This window comes from Mycteria americana, chromosome 6 (assembly GCF_035582795.1).
Source record: "Mycteria americana isolate JAX WOST 10 ecotype Jacksonville Zoo and Gardens chromosome 6, USCA_MyAme_1.0, whole genome shotgun sequence".
NCBI lineage: Eukaryota > Metazoa > Chordata > Aves > Ciconiiformes > Ciconiidae > Mycteria > Mycteria americana.
In genome coordinates, this window is record NC_134370.1 from 34024787 (window position 1) to 34038887 (window position 14101).

Consider the following 14101-nt stretch of genomic DNA (forward strand, 5'->3'; position numbering starts at 1 on the left):
TTTGTGGTATATTAGTTTTCACTTTTCAATTTTGGGGTTTGTGTCTTCTGAAAGGCCCTGCGTTTTCAACCTGAAAGCCAGGTTACCAAAGTCATGCGTGCTTTTGCAGAGCAGCTGCACTGAATTAGCAATACTGTAGGTTTTCCAGTGTTTCAGTCCTGACCACAATAAACCACCCATTGCACTGAGACTATTTTTATAGTTCCAGAACCATTCACTGACTACTGCAGAAACTGGCAAGGCAGGCAATAATTCATGATAATTGTGATAAATTTCTGTGTCAATATTTTAAAATAAGTGGTCTCAGACAATGTGCTACATCTGACATGAACCACACATGGTGCGTGCAGATTGGGAGCTACACCTTGCCGCAGGCTGGGAGCTCTCTGCTGGTCCCTTCCCCTCCCTTGCCTTTGCCTGTCTCTCAGAAACGTTACAGCACTGCAGCGTGCAGGCTTCACTTCACAGTAAATGCTAACTTTTGCTACCTACACTGTGAAAAGAGAATGCCTGCCGCTATGAACACACTGAAATATTATTCATCTGAACCAGCAACACTGAGTTAAAAGGCACTGTGTTATTGTCCTGAGTTAGTTCACTACAAAATGTGTTTGCCAAAGCACACGTGTGAAGGTGGGGAGAGAGTCCACAAGCTGAAGCTGATCCACAAATGAATTTCAGTTTTGTTCAGAAAAACATGACCTCCCTTCTTGTAAACCAGACATATATTAATTTGCCAGCTGTTCATCTCATCCAAATTTGAAGCCAAAATCTGCCCCCAGGTGTGAACACGCAAACACTATTCCTGGATAAATCAGTGTCAGAGATGTATGTGCTTATAAGGCTGAAATGGATCTTTTCTGAATAGGCTTGGGGTAAGCTCCTAAAACTTGTTAGCGTTCCATTGCAAGGCTCCCTTTGATAGATGGAGGTTAGCCTGTTTGTGAAGCCTAGAACGGAATTTGCTAAGACTGACTGGGGTATTTAAATAAACAAGAATGAGTGGACAACTTTATGGAGCTTGAACGTTACGCAGAATCTTCCTGCTAATAAAATTAATGGAGAATAGTTAACTTGTGCATGAAAATATATGTTAAAGCAATTACAGCACAGAAAAGTAAATGTTTACAGAGGTTGCAGGAAAAATCTGGCAATAATATCTTGCTCTGCAGAACAGAGATTCATGGCAAAACTGTATAGCAAAGTGATCTATTTAATCTGATTTATGAGTACTTTTCTTCTTTAAAAACAGCAATCAAACAAACTATGAAAATTATTAGAATCAAAATAAATGTTAAAAGGGCAAATATTTATATGGGCTTCAAGTCAGAATTTTAGCTGTGATGAGGCCAAAATGAACATAGTCCAAGAGCCAGAAATCTCTGATTGTATTTAGAACAATAGTTTTAAACAAAATAATCTGATCAATTTACTGTATAAAAACCCACAGGGTTTTTATAAAAACCCATCAGTGCCAACATTTTATGCTTGAAGAGACAGCATGCTTTCAAAGTACTAAATAATGGGGAGTTTTTCAAAAACATCCTAATAGTGAAAATGAGGACACAGAACTGTCCCTTTGCAGGCAGAGGAAGGAACTCAGCAGCGTTTAGGATGAATTGACCACAGCTGAACTCTAGAAACCGAGCAGCTATAGCTGTGTTTGTGAGTGTAGAAAATGGCTGCCTGCGTGCATTAGGCACCTCTTGCACGCAATCAGGTCTTTAGATGAAAGGTTTTGAGGACGGGGTAGAGTTCTTTAGTTCTTCCCATGCACAACCTTTCTTTTTCTTGGAACACACCCGCGGACGGAGATGGCGTGCTACGCAGACAAGCGACTGAGGTGCAGCTGAAGAAGTCCGAATACTCAAAACAAGAAAGCAGGAAAACCCAATTTTGTCAGCAAAGTAGCTAAACATTAGTTTGAACCTGACTGAACCTACAAAGCTTTTTGAACACCCCATGACTTATGCTGGGTGGTGATTCTTGTGCTTTTATTATCTCTTAGGCTTTTATTGTTATAATGAGCAAAATACATCTCGGTAGAGCTAAATTTTCAGGTTAGGCTGGTTAGGGGCTGTCAGTTCTGGGACTTCCCCCAGCACATAAGCCAAAGCTCCTGCCTTGGCGAAGGTGCAAGAGGAGATGTTGGGCTCTTTCACCTTCAAGTGCCGCCCTGGCAGCCTTTACAGCTGTCCCCTGTCTCCCCAGCTGCAAAGTAGCAGCTCCGGCTGAGCTCCTGCAGCTTTAAACACATTTCTGATATGTGTTTGTTTGAGCTTCTCTTTAAACACTGCAGCATTTCTTTCCTGGGTAATTTCTCAAGGGTTTTGCTATCCGTACTGCTAGAAACATTTTTATTTTTTATTTGTAAAGTGGTGGGGGAAAAGGTTGAAAGTGAGTAAAGTGGCTAAAGGTGGCTTCTGACATAATTTTCCTGTTAGTGTGTTTGCAGCTTGTTGATACGAGAACACAGAGTATCATTCCAGGATTTGAGGGTCATTCCTCAACAATCTCAGGCCAGCAAAAAAGGCAGTTTCAGAGCAGAAATAAAGCCTATCCTTGGCTCAGGTTTGCTGTCCTGTGTCTGAACCATTACAAATCAAAATTCACGTGCTCCTGATGCACAGACACGTAATAAACCACAAAGAGCAACATGCAGGTTTTTTGTTACTGTCTGGGAAAAAAAAAATGCCACAATACCCTCAATGGTTTTGGACTTTTTTCTTAGTTCTGCCTCATAATAAAGGCCTCATACATTAAAACTGACACATACTCTGAGATACCTTTTCACCCACAGTTTTCTTCTTGTAGACTATGGCAGCATTTTCAGGCTGAGCAGTGATTTCTTGCCAGAAAAGCAGCCAAAGGTAGGCTTAAGCTTTCATGGCTTGTCTGTTCCTATTTTCCACCAGTTGTTTGAGACTGAAATAAAAATACTGACCACCCAACTTGAATATTTCTAGGACTGGTGTGCCTTTAAAAAATAACATTAAGAGCACTTTATGTAAACCACAGAGTTTAGTAACTGCCTTTTTTTTTTTTTTTTTCCAACCACAATGTGTAAAACGTTTTGACCTCACAATATTCTCTACCAGCATCTGGCTTCATCATTCAAATGATCTCATATTATGTTGGGGGAAAGAAAAAAAAGAGGTCATAAACAGACATTTTACGCACAGGGCTCAAAAGGCTGGGAGAGCCCTACAGGTAACTTCAGCTGTAACTAATTCCTTTGGGTCTGCTCAAGCTCAGCAGGTTGTGCAGCCTCTTTGGTAGCTTATGCACAATGTGGTGTCCCAGGATGTACCATTCCATGCAGTTCTTCTATAAACGATGTGCTGGGAGAGATGCTTCAGAAAAGTCTTATGGGTAGCTGGGCTTCCGTGTACCTTTGAGTGGGCAGGTGGGTTATATAGCACCAAGGACATCACTGCCTGCTGGGTGATGCACACTTGCACGCTGCCCGCCCCTTCTCCCTTCCTGAGTGCCTCCAGGAGCTGCGGAGCAGCGGGGCTAACATCCGCCACGCACATGCTTTTCCCCCCAAGCAGTGAGGTGTGTGCAGGAGAAAGTGTTGAGGGTTTATACGTAAAATATCCTGGCAAGTAAAATTTAAGATGCTGAGGTTGCTGGAGTGCTCTCTGAAGAAGCCCATGCGAGTGCTGGGGGCAGAGGTGGCAGTGTGCGTGCCGGGAGGACTTGCTGCAAGGCTCTTCGCCGGCTGGAGTGATGGGCCTGCGTGCTGTGAGCCCTCCTGTCCCACCACAGAGAGGTTTTCCAGGCAGAGGGGTTGGCTGTTGATGTGGTATGATAGAGAAGCTTGTATATATTGGTAGCTGAACGGTCCTGGTAACACTGCAGAGCATTGTTAAGGATGCTTAACAATGCTTCAGGATAAGAGATGCCATATAAATGTAGCAGACTGGTGTAGAAAAATTCTTATCTGTGCTTACTGTATAGGTCCAACTCTTCTGCCTTAGTGCCAGTGAGGTCTCTGACTCCAGTAGGAGCAGGGCAGGGCATTTTATTTTTGAGGAAGGCATTTCTTTGTGATGTACAGTGCTTGTGGAATAACACTCCTTTGAACTGCTCTTTTTGTGAAAAAGAATAGTATGTTTTACCTTTATTCATTTGATCTGAAAATACTTTTGCTTGACCTTATCAAGGCACAATAATTGACACCTCCCAAGTACTGCCGCCTTTGTATTAATTTTTGCCCTGGACGTGGACTTGGACGTGGGTGATCCCCTTTGGACTCGCACTCTGTGACTGTCCTTACACAGCAGCTGGGATTCTTTCAGCTACCAGCTTTTCTTTCCCCTTTCTTAGCTATGGGTTTTGTGTATCCTTTTGTCTCTGTCCTGTCACAACAACAATGCAGAGCTGAGGTCAGATTTTACATCTGAATGCTTTCCTCCAACAACTGGGTACTGTTTTCCCTCCTGATCCCACGAATCGGTACAATAAACTTTATCAAGCACTATATAATGATTCCCTTTTAAACGGCAAAATGCTTGCTTCTGGCTCCTGTTTGTGCTGCTCCTGTTGACTCAGAGGTCTGTAAAGTCGCTTCCCCTGCCAGGCTCGCTCTCGGCGGGATGCTTTACCAGCCTGCGGTTTGTGCGCACGCGAACAGCCCTGCGCAGTTTTCCGAGGCAAGCACCCATTTGTGAGTGCGAGCTGCTCACGTTCTCCTCTCCGCGGGAGCTCTTCCCCATTGAACTTTTGAACCGCCAAAGCAAATCGAATCGTGTAGCTTTACAAAATGGAAAACGGCATTTGGGCTGCGTGAAGGAAATGTTCCAGCTTCAGCGCAGTTGCCCGGGGAAGCAAAGCCAACACATTGTCCTGGATGACTAAAGAATAAGGGCCTGTTAAATGAATCTTGTCTCTCAAGTTTCTCGTGTCTTTCTTGTGTCATCTCTTAGGCGTGACCGCGTATGTAAGATGATAAATTTTTGCAAGATTTTTCCTGTTTGACTGTGATTGCTGAAATCTGTGCAGTACCTCCTAATACGGTTTCCAGGATTGGTGAGACAGTGGGAACCAGTGCCAGAAATAACAGCCCTAAGTTTATAAAGGCCATACGTACCTTCAGTCTTGTGACAAGGGAATGTACCGGTTCTTACAAATGGGACTCCTTTAGACCTTTCCACTTCCCAGGCTCCCTGCACACCACCTCCCCCAAGGCAAAGCACACGTGTGCTGCCCTGCGAGCCAAGCGGCTCCTCTGGACGCATCAGGCCATATGTGGGGGCACAGCCAGTTGCCACAGAGAGGAGAGGGGGATCTCGGAGCGAAGGGCCTGGCAGGCAGGGCATCTGTGGGCTCCCAGGCCAGCTCCTCTCCTCCCCAGCAGCCCAAGCAGCGGATGCGGCTGAGCAGAGGAGGGCAGGAGCACTGGCAGTGCACCCAGCCACCAACAGCAAGTCTAGCAGCAACGCTGGGCAGAGGTGGTGAGGGAGGATTCACACGAGCGCGCTTTAGTCCTGACAGGTCGAGTTCAGTGAAAAATGGAGGCAGGATAAACAAAAGGTTTCTCTTTAAGCCTGTAAATAATAATTGAAGAAATGGATTGATTTCAACAATGAATTGTTGAAACAACTTCTTAAAAATATTGCCATGAAACTGTTCTTCGGTGTACGTTTCAGACCTACCACTTCCCTAAAATAAGTTTAGAATGACCACACCTGCCCTCAGGAATGCTGCGTCATGGGAGTCAAAGTTCTAAGAGAAATCCTAACCAGAGGCATTTCCATGGCCAGCTGAATTGTGTAGTGGAGTAAAGAATACTTCTTAGCTGATCCTTGGTGGATTTCTTTTCCAGTAACACATTAGCTCAAACCTTGTTGCATTTCAAGTCTGTCTTTTTCAGAACAATGTCCTCAAGCTTGAGAGGACAGCACTGATTCAAGCGGGTTCATCTAAAATGCCTTCATCTTTCACGCAAAGATGCTTACAAGCTTACACAACAGCAGTGAGTCATTCACATAGGATCATGTTTTTATTCACATAGCAAAAGTAAAACTGGTGTTCTCTGCCCCCAACTCCAGTATTGCTAATATGCAGGACACATATAATGGATATGCTTTATGCCCTGGAAAAAATGAATTATTAGTGGGTGATGACACCTCTATTGTGGACAATCATTCTGTCATTCATTAGTATTAACTTATTTTTCATGTTCCTTTTCCTTGTTTCCAAGTGGAAATAAATCTGAATGAGATTTCTGCACTTCAACTGGGAGTAGGAAAGGTCGAAGGTGCTAAAAGCCCCTCGCATATATTAGAGGCACTACAGCTGTAGGTTTGCTCCTTATCCTTAATACTGTGTTAATTAATCCTGTTAAGGATGGCGTATGACTTATACAAGCTTTAACAAGCAAACATCAGTCTATCTTTTTGACTGAGGGCATGATTCAGCAAGTCCCTTTCGCATTTGCCTGACTGTAAGAATGTACTAATCTCGTGGAAATTAGCTGTAATGCATCACTGAAGCGAGGTATTGGGGCTGTCTCAAACCTGTAAAATTAAGCAAAGTTGACTTTAAGTAAAATCAACAGCTTTCACTGCAACTGGGATTCATATCTTCTGCATTTGGCTGTATAAATTTCAGGTATGTAGCCAAGGTCAGCCATCTAGGTGGAGCTGGTCCTTGGAGAGGATCCTAAGATAAGGATAGGGTAGAATGAGGTGCCTGTCCTACTCCATTGACTGTAGATGGAGCCTAGATAGTTGTTAGACTAAATCTCTAATGTATACATGTCTGTACATGGCCAGTGAGCTGAATTCTACCTAAGCCCTCACTCTAGTGATCAGCTCATGTCAGATGTATAATCAGATCACATTGTTTAAAAAAAAAAACAAGAATAAAAAGGCATCTCAAGCAAAGGCTATATGCCAGCACAGTATGTGGCCTTTGTTTTTTAACCAGGTCTTTGTTGGTTTCAACTAATTATCAACACCACAAAAGAAATTAGCTTTTAATTTTAATTATTTTTAAATATCTAGAAATAGCACATCATGTTTAAGTCCAGTAAGCAACAATGTTATAAAACCCTTGAAACCAAGGACATTCAAATTTAATGATTTTTGCAGGGCACTAACTTATTTCATTGTGTTCAGGTAGACATCTCTACACACTACAGACTTGAAGACAACATAAAATAGCTGTGTCCTATGCCAATGTAGTTGCTTAATCATCTTCCTGGAATTATTCTGTACTGAATGACATTTGGATCTACAGATCCACTGTGTGTTATAGCAGATTGACTGCAGACAAAACAGAAAATACGTGTGCTAAAATTTGATACACAAATCAATAAATCATGTGTCCCTTTAAATATAATGAAAGTAAAGGCTCATATTGATCTACATCAACTCTGATTAGAGTTGCATGGTATTCTCTTTTGAAAAAAAGCAGAATAGCTGCTGATAAGTGAATTGTAGGCATCAGATATTACATAGCTAGCTCCCACTGCAGTCAGACAAAGGAGTCAAAACAAGTAGGGAGCCATAGGACTTTATCAGCTTCCCTAAAATGGTGTCTATTTGAGAGCTGGGCTTCTACAGTGTATTTTCTACAGCTCAAGTGCTCATTGCACTTTTCATTGGTAAGAAAAAGCAAAAAAAAACCATAGAAGAGAATCCCATCTCTGAGCTGAAGAAATATTGGCATACTTTGCAGTTTATTTAAGGTTTTAATTTTAGGGAAACTTGCTAAGTATGCAATAACAGGGCCTATGGTGCCAACATATTCTGAGGACAAGTAAACTCTTCCCAAGATATCATCTATCTTCACTTTCCTGTGACACTTAATTTTTAAAATAAGGTATCTAAACACTCTGCACTAGTGCACTACATGCACTAATTTGCTGAAATGTGCTGCTCTTTTTGCCCGTGGATGCTAGCTGTGCCTGCCCTCTGCAGCCTTCCTTCAGCCTTCCCTGTGCAGGAGAGCCAGTGTACGTAAGGCAGTCTCCTCCAGCTGAAAAGCTTGTCAAGTGCCAGGATATCCAGAAAGGCAGAAAGTCCAAAATCCTCTTTGGCTTCCTTCACAGCTTGTTAATTCATACTTCATTTTTATTTGTGACTTTGGCTTCAACATGACATATATCCAGATTGTCTGGGTTGGGAACACTTTATCATCAAAACTTGCTATTGGCACGGTGTTATTTTGCCCTTGACTGTAGGTTTCTATTTGATTGTCTTCCCAGGGCTTATGCAAGGTGGTGTTTTCCAAAGTGCTGTTACAAAGGGGACTGTGGAATAGAGAGAAGCCAGTTGTCAGACTTGTAGGGCATGTAACATACCCGCTGTGTGAGAAGGGTCCCTGGAGGTGCAGCTGCAGGGCAAAGTGTAAGCCCCCTCTGTGGGCTCGGAGTCCATGCTTACTAGGGAAGTTCTGCAGCTTGCTGTATCCCAGAGTCTGCAAATGCCTATGTGCATTTTCTCTTCAAAATGGCTATCTTATATTTAAGACAAGGATGGGGACCATGTTCAAAGAATAAACAAAAGCCTGGTGAGAAAAAGGGGGAAGACAGTGGTTGAGCAGCATTTTTCTTCCTCTTCATTTGCTCTTTCCTGTAAAGTAACAAACCTCAGGTATGGAAGTGAGTGCTGCTCTGCCCTTTATAAATATGCTGAGGTAGCAAGGTACAGCACTACATGCAGGACCATAACAGATGCCAGGGGCATCCCATCAACTATTTTACCATTGCCTGTTCTTGTGATTACCAGCATTCCTCAAAAATGGAAGACAGTGCCTCTTCCCCCAGACCAAACTGCTCCAAATTTCTTTTAAGACCTTATGCGAAGAACATGTGCATACTTGTGGGTAGAAATCAGGTAAATAGCAAAGCAGATCTGGCTACAAGTTCCGAAATCCCCACACCCATTCCTTTGGAAGAAAAAAAGCTACCAGAACCAAGCATCTCTCTTGAGCATATTACCTGACCCTGAAGAAGATTAAGTGTTGCTTTCCTCTAGCATGGGATAAAAGTAAGGTGCTACAATAAACTTAGCCTCTCCCTACTTCACCTGTGTGTTTTTCCTCAGGACTTTCTCTCACTCCTTCTCTTGCTGTAAATTTAGAGAGACAGACAAATTACTATCACACGCAGTACCCTCACCACTAGGGCTGTGCCAAGGGCCTTAGACTCTCTCTCATCCCTGGTCTGTCAGATAAATTCTTACTGTGTTGGTCATTAGGCAGTACCATAGCTCAGCACAAAGTAAGTGATGCTTTGGGTTATCCGTGATGCCACTAATGCATCTTGCTCTTGTTGATTCCAGTGGAAGCTCTAATTTCATGTTACATGTTATCAAAGGATATCAGGTCATCCTTTACACACAAGTTTTTCACAAGTGAAATCCGTACATTCTTCAAAAGAGGAGCAAAAGGCTCGTTTCCATGCCATGTCCCAGCAAAACTGCTTTCCTGACATGGTGCAGGACTACTGATAAGCATTTGTATGGATGGAAATACAGGTTGGTGTATTTCATTGGGTTATCTGGAGCTTGACGTGGAGGAGCATGCCTGAAAGCGGGGCACCAGCGGCTGATGCTCCTAACTGACATTTATACAGAAAAACGTTTTGGGACTTACTTTAGGAATGGAGTGTGTGGGTAGGTCTTTTCTCTGTCCCTGAGAGTAGCTGAGGAATGCTGTACTGTTCATTCACCACATCTTCAGATTTTTCTCATAATCCTCTAAGAAATGTGGGCAAATCAATTAATAAAAGTTGCACTTTGGAAACAGTACATCTTCTTTCCCTTATCAGAGGGAATTTTGTGTGCCATACCTCCAGACGTACTAGAAAATCTGTGCTTTTTTAATGTCATGCATTCTTTGTGTTTATTATTGAATTCTTTTTTACACTGATTAAGAAGTACTGGCTGCCCACAAAAGCTTAAGAATCCATATGGATCACTTATCCAAGCTCAAATCTTGTATACAATTAAAATCCTCCTGCAATTTTAGCTACGCTTTGAAATTCAAATGGATTAAGAGAAAAGCTCCTTAAGGAGATTGCAACCAGTTAGATATTTTATTGTATGTAAATTGTACATACATGCTTACGCATAATGTGATAGTGTAATTTGCTTTATCAGAGTCATAGGTGGATTTAGAAAAGTCCCCCGTTCCAAACTAGCAGAAAGTTACATAGGACCTGTATTTTGGCCTTGTTCTTGAAAAATCACAGATACTCAGTGTTAGTTTAAACTCATGTGTGGAGGCTATGTTTCATGTCTAATAGCCTTCAGAGCAGCACGTCGGAGTTAAGAGGTGGAATGCTACTGAAATTCAATAGGAACTGGGCAGCTAGCTCTTTCAGACCCCTTGGAAAATCCCTGTCCAAATGGGGAGGAATATGACAGCTGCAAAAGAGATTAAAAACTTACTTGGAGCAACTTTTATGAACATCTGAATGTGAAGTATTTTTAAGGCCCTTCCTGTCCCAACTCTCCCCTCTTGTTCAGTGCTAAATGCATCCCCAGCTCTGTGGAGCAAGATGCTGTGCTTTAAAAGCCATCACATTTTAATGTACAGAAAAGCTTTTCTTCTTTTGGGCCCAGGATTGAAACTAACTTCTCTTGGGCTTTGAGGCAGAGTTAGTTTTCAAGAAAAGGTCTATATTTTAATGTAGACAGCAGACGGGAAATGCCAGCTGTCTGAACCTGTTCAACAGTATAAAACTTCAGAATAAGTCCCAAGACAGAATGGTTACTGGCCAGAGAGTAGAAAAGGTAGTTAAAGGCGTTTAATAGGTGCATTTATCAAATAGCTCTGTGGTTTATCACATAGTTCTACAGTTTATCACAAGAATATCACTTCCAGGCACTCCTGGCTGTATGTAAAATATGCATGCTAGCCCTGGCTTTTTTCCCCTCGAATATAATGTTTCATGGGAACAGCAAAATCTGTAGAAGTCGGAGATCAAAACTGAATGTTATTTCCAAAATACCAATGATACACAGAATGCTGTCATGGAAACCTTACTTACGAAGCCCTTAGCATAATCAGCAATCATCCCAGACTATGCTGCAGAAGTATTTATCTGTCACCACACCAGACTATGTAGTCTATTAATGGTAGTCACAATAAAAATACAGATTTTCCTTGCATGATACTGCTTTTCATGGACAAATGGTGCGCCTGCGTTTCATGCCTGAATATCTGGCTATACATTGCAAACCTATGTGGGCTCAGATGGACTTTGTTTCCTTAAGAAAACTGGAATTTCCTCTTTCCTCTGAAACCCATGTTAATACCAAAAGCTACTATGGTATCATGAACACTTTTTAGCTTGCTTCTGACTTGGGGTACAACTCCTACTTGATCATGTCCCATCGAAATCAACATTTCATTGCTACTCACAGGTGGTTTTGTTTATCCTTCACAAATCCTTGTGGTTATTAGTTATATTTCCTGAAGTAATTTGTCTTTTTCCAGATCATAAATAGAGACACCATACCAAATTTCCAGACAATAAGTCAAGCAACAATTTCTTGTTTTTATCAAGTGCAAAGTATAGGCAGATTAACCTATTGCAAAGATATAACATGACAGTGATATTTAGACTGAGTGTGAGCGCCAGAAGTAGCAGAGAGTTTTTGTATTTATATGAAAGACGAGATGAAGTTTTGCAATTACATAACAAAAGGGTTTATATTGTGTCAGATTCATTTCTAAGCCTCATGCCTCAGAGAAAATCCAAATTCTTGAATGAGGGACCACAAAGCTATTCAGATAGATAAGCTATGAGAATGCAAGTATCAGCTTCCTTTGGATTTGATATATTTAAGTGAAGGGGACAGTATGTTCAGGCATGTGTCACAATATGGTTTTAGTTGCATCTTCAGTTTTCAGCCAGAATAGAAAGGCTGAATCAGGAAGGCTGAATCAGGGCATTTGGAATTTATTACAGGGAGGAAAGAGGGAAATCATTGATCTTTTCTTGGTTTGGGTTTAGATTGTTCCCAGTAGCTGATTCCTACAATATGTAAGTGAAATTTTTTCTATGCCTTTCAGTGCAGGTGGCTCAGTGCCTAAAGGGCATCGATGACTATTTAAACAGATTACACTAACCAGAATGTATGTTAAAAACAAACCCAAACCCCCTCAAAATTTGCGTGATGGAAATATAGTGATTCATAAGCCTTAGTTATCATAAACACGATAAAAGAAAATAGAAAGATATATGTTCCTCTATGCCCATATAGGCACTACAGTTAACCTCTGTTCCCTTTACAGGAACTGTATCTTCTGAAACAGTTCCAGGAAATGCTACAAGTCATTCTAACCTAAAACCTGATCAAGATTGTCCATTATTGTAGGTCTACCTCTAAATAAAAAGCCAAGAGAATGTCAAATAGCTCCTTTCTCATGCTGCATGTTTGCAATCAAGTGTTAGAAATTGTCATATAAATTATGCAGTTTGGTGTAGGACTTCCCTAGGTCTTACTGCACAGTAAATAAAATTACAAGAAAATAATCAGATGGGCTACACAAAAACAAGGATCGTATAAGATCCTAGTACAAATAAGGAGCTGCCAGAAATTAGTTCTTTGTGAGTTGGGCTCTGAAGAATAAAGAGCTAAGAGTAGGAGATAATGGGCTTGGGAAATCTCACAGAAGTTAATGGTGCTCGTAAGCACTGTGTGGTATCAACTTGGCTCTGTGGCCTCTCATAAAAGATTGTCGCAACGCCACAGGAGGGACAGGGAGGGAGATGGCATCTGTGCACTGTGGAGTAGTGGGGAACACAACAAAGTCTACTTTTCATTTTGGTTTTTGGTCTGACATAGCATTTGTGACTCTGCCTCTTCCCCTGTCTACCAGATCTGTTTTTCAGGTGAGTGAATACTACTAAGTTTTATGCCAAAGATGTTAGGGGATAAGTTTCCCTTGTGTTTCTACACAAGTTGGACTAAGTAAATCTTGAGAAAAAGAAAACTCTTAATTTACTTTAAGGCTGAACAGACATATCTGCTGTGTTCTTACTCCTTGCTGTGTTGCTTACCCCCCAGCAAAACCCATTTTCAATTACTCAGCTTGAAAGATCTCTCTATACTGACCACTGACCCCAGTTGTCAACTTCTGTTTTAGTTATGTTGTGATAGTTGTAACAAAATGAGATTAAAAAAAATTTGGAGTAAGTTGTATGAGTTTTCCCTGCCAGGTTTTGGGAGGCTTTCCTCATCGTATTAGAGAGAATACTCATCCTACCCGACTTAAAGCTGTACATGGGGTGTATTGGGAAAGAAAGTGTCTTTCTCAGACCTTTTTCCCCCTAAAAAAGAGATCCCAAATAAGAGTTTCTGACTGTCTGGTCAATATTTAAATCGCTCAGAAGCTCCAGTAATTTTTGGAAGAGGTCTTCTGCCTTCTGCTTTCATTTCCTCCCTTTTAATAGGAAACTCTTTGTTCCTGCGTCTGAAAATGAAGAAAAGTACACTTCATTAAGCCTGCAATTGTTTAGACCTCAGAAGTGTAGATTGATTAGCAAATACTCTACAATAGCTCTTATAATGGAGAGCTTTAAATAAATGTGGTTTAAACTATTCTTACAGTTTCTAGTGCTTTTTATACAGTCTAAACATGCTGTGTACACTATTCTTTGACTCTGCTGTGTTCCTGGAGGGGAATGAATCGGAATATTCTGAATGCCTTATGTAACGTATTTAGAGAACTTTTTTGTTTGTATCTTTGTTTGAATTTCTTGGACGGAATTAATTAATGGCAAAGTATAAAGGCCAACTTTGAAATCCTAGCTGACTTATACACTAGAGCTCAATTTGTATTCTACATCAAAGAAATGTTTGGATTTAAAAGAAGGACACCATTATCAAAAAGATTTCTGTAGATGGTTCTCTTTGCCACAGAAGTGTGGTTTTAACATTTGGGTAATTCAAAAGGAAATTGATTTTTTGATCAGAGTACATATTTAATTCCGTATTAAAAATTAAATGCAGAACAGGAAATAGTAACTGATTTGGGATAGGAAAAAAATTATAAAGGTTGGATTTGTTTAAAACAATGTTAATTTCAGAGGAAAGGTAGAGACAATAAAGTCTGTATCCTGTGCTTTTATGGT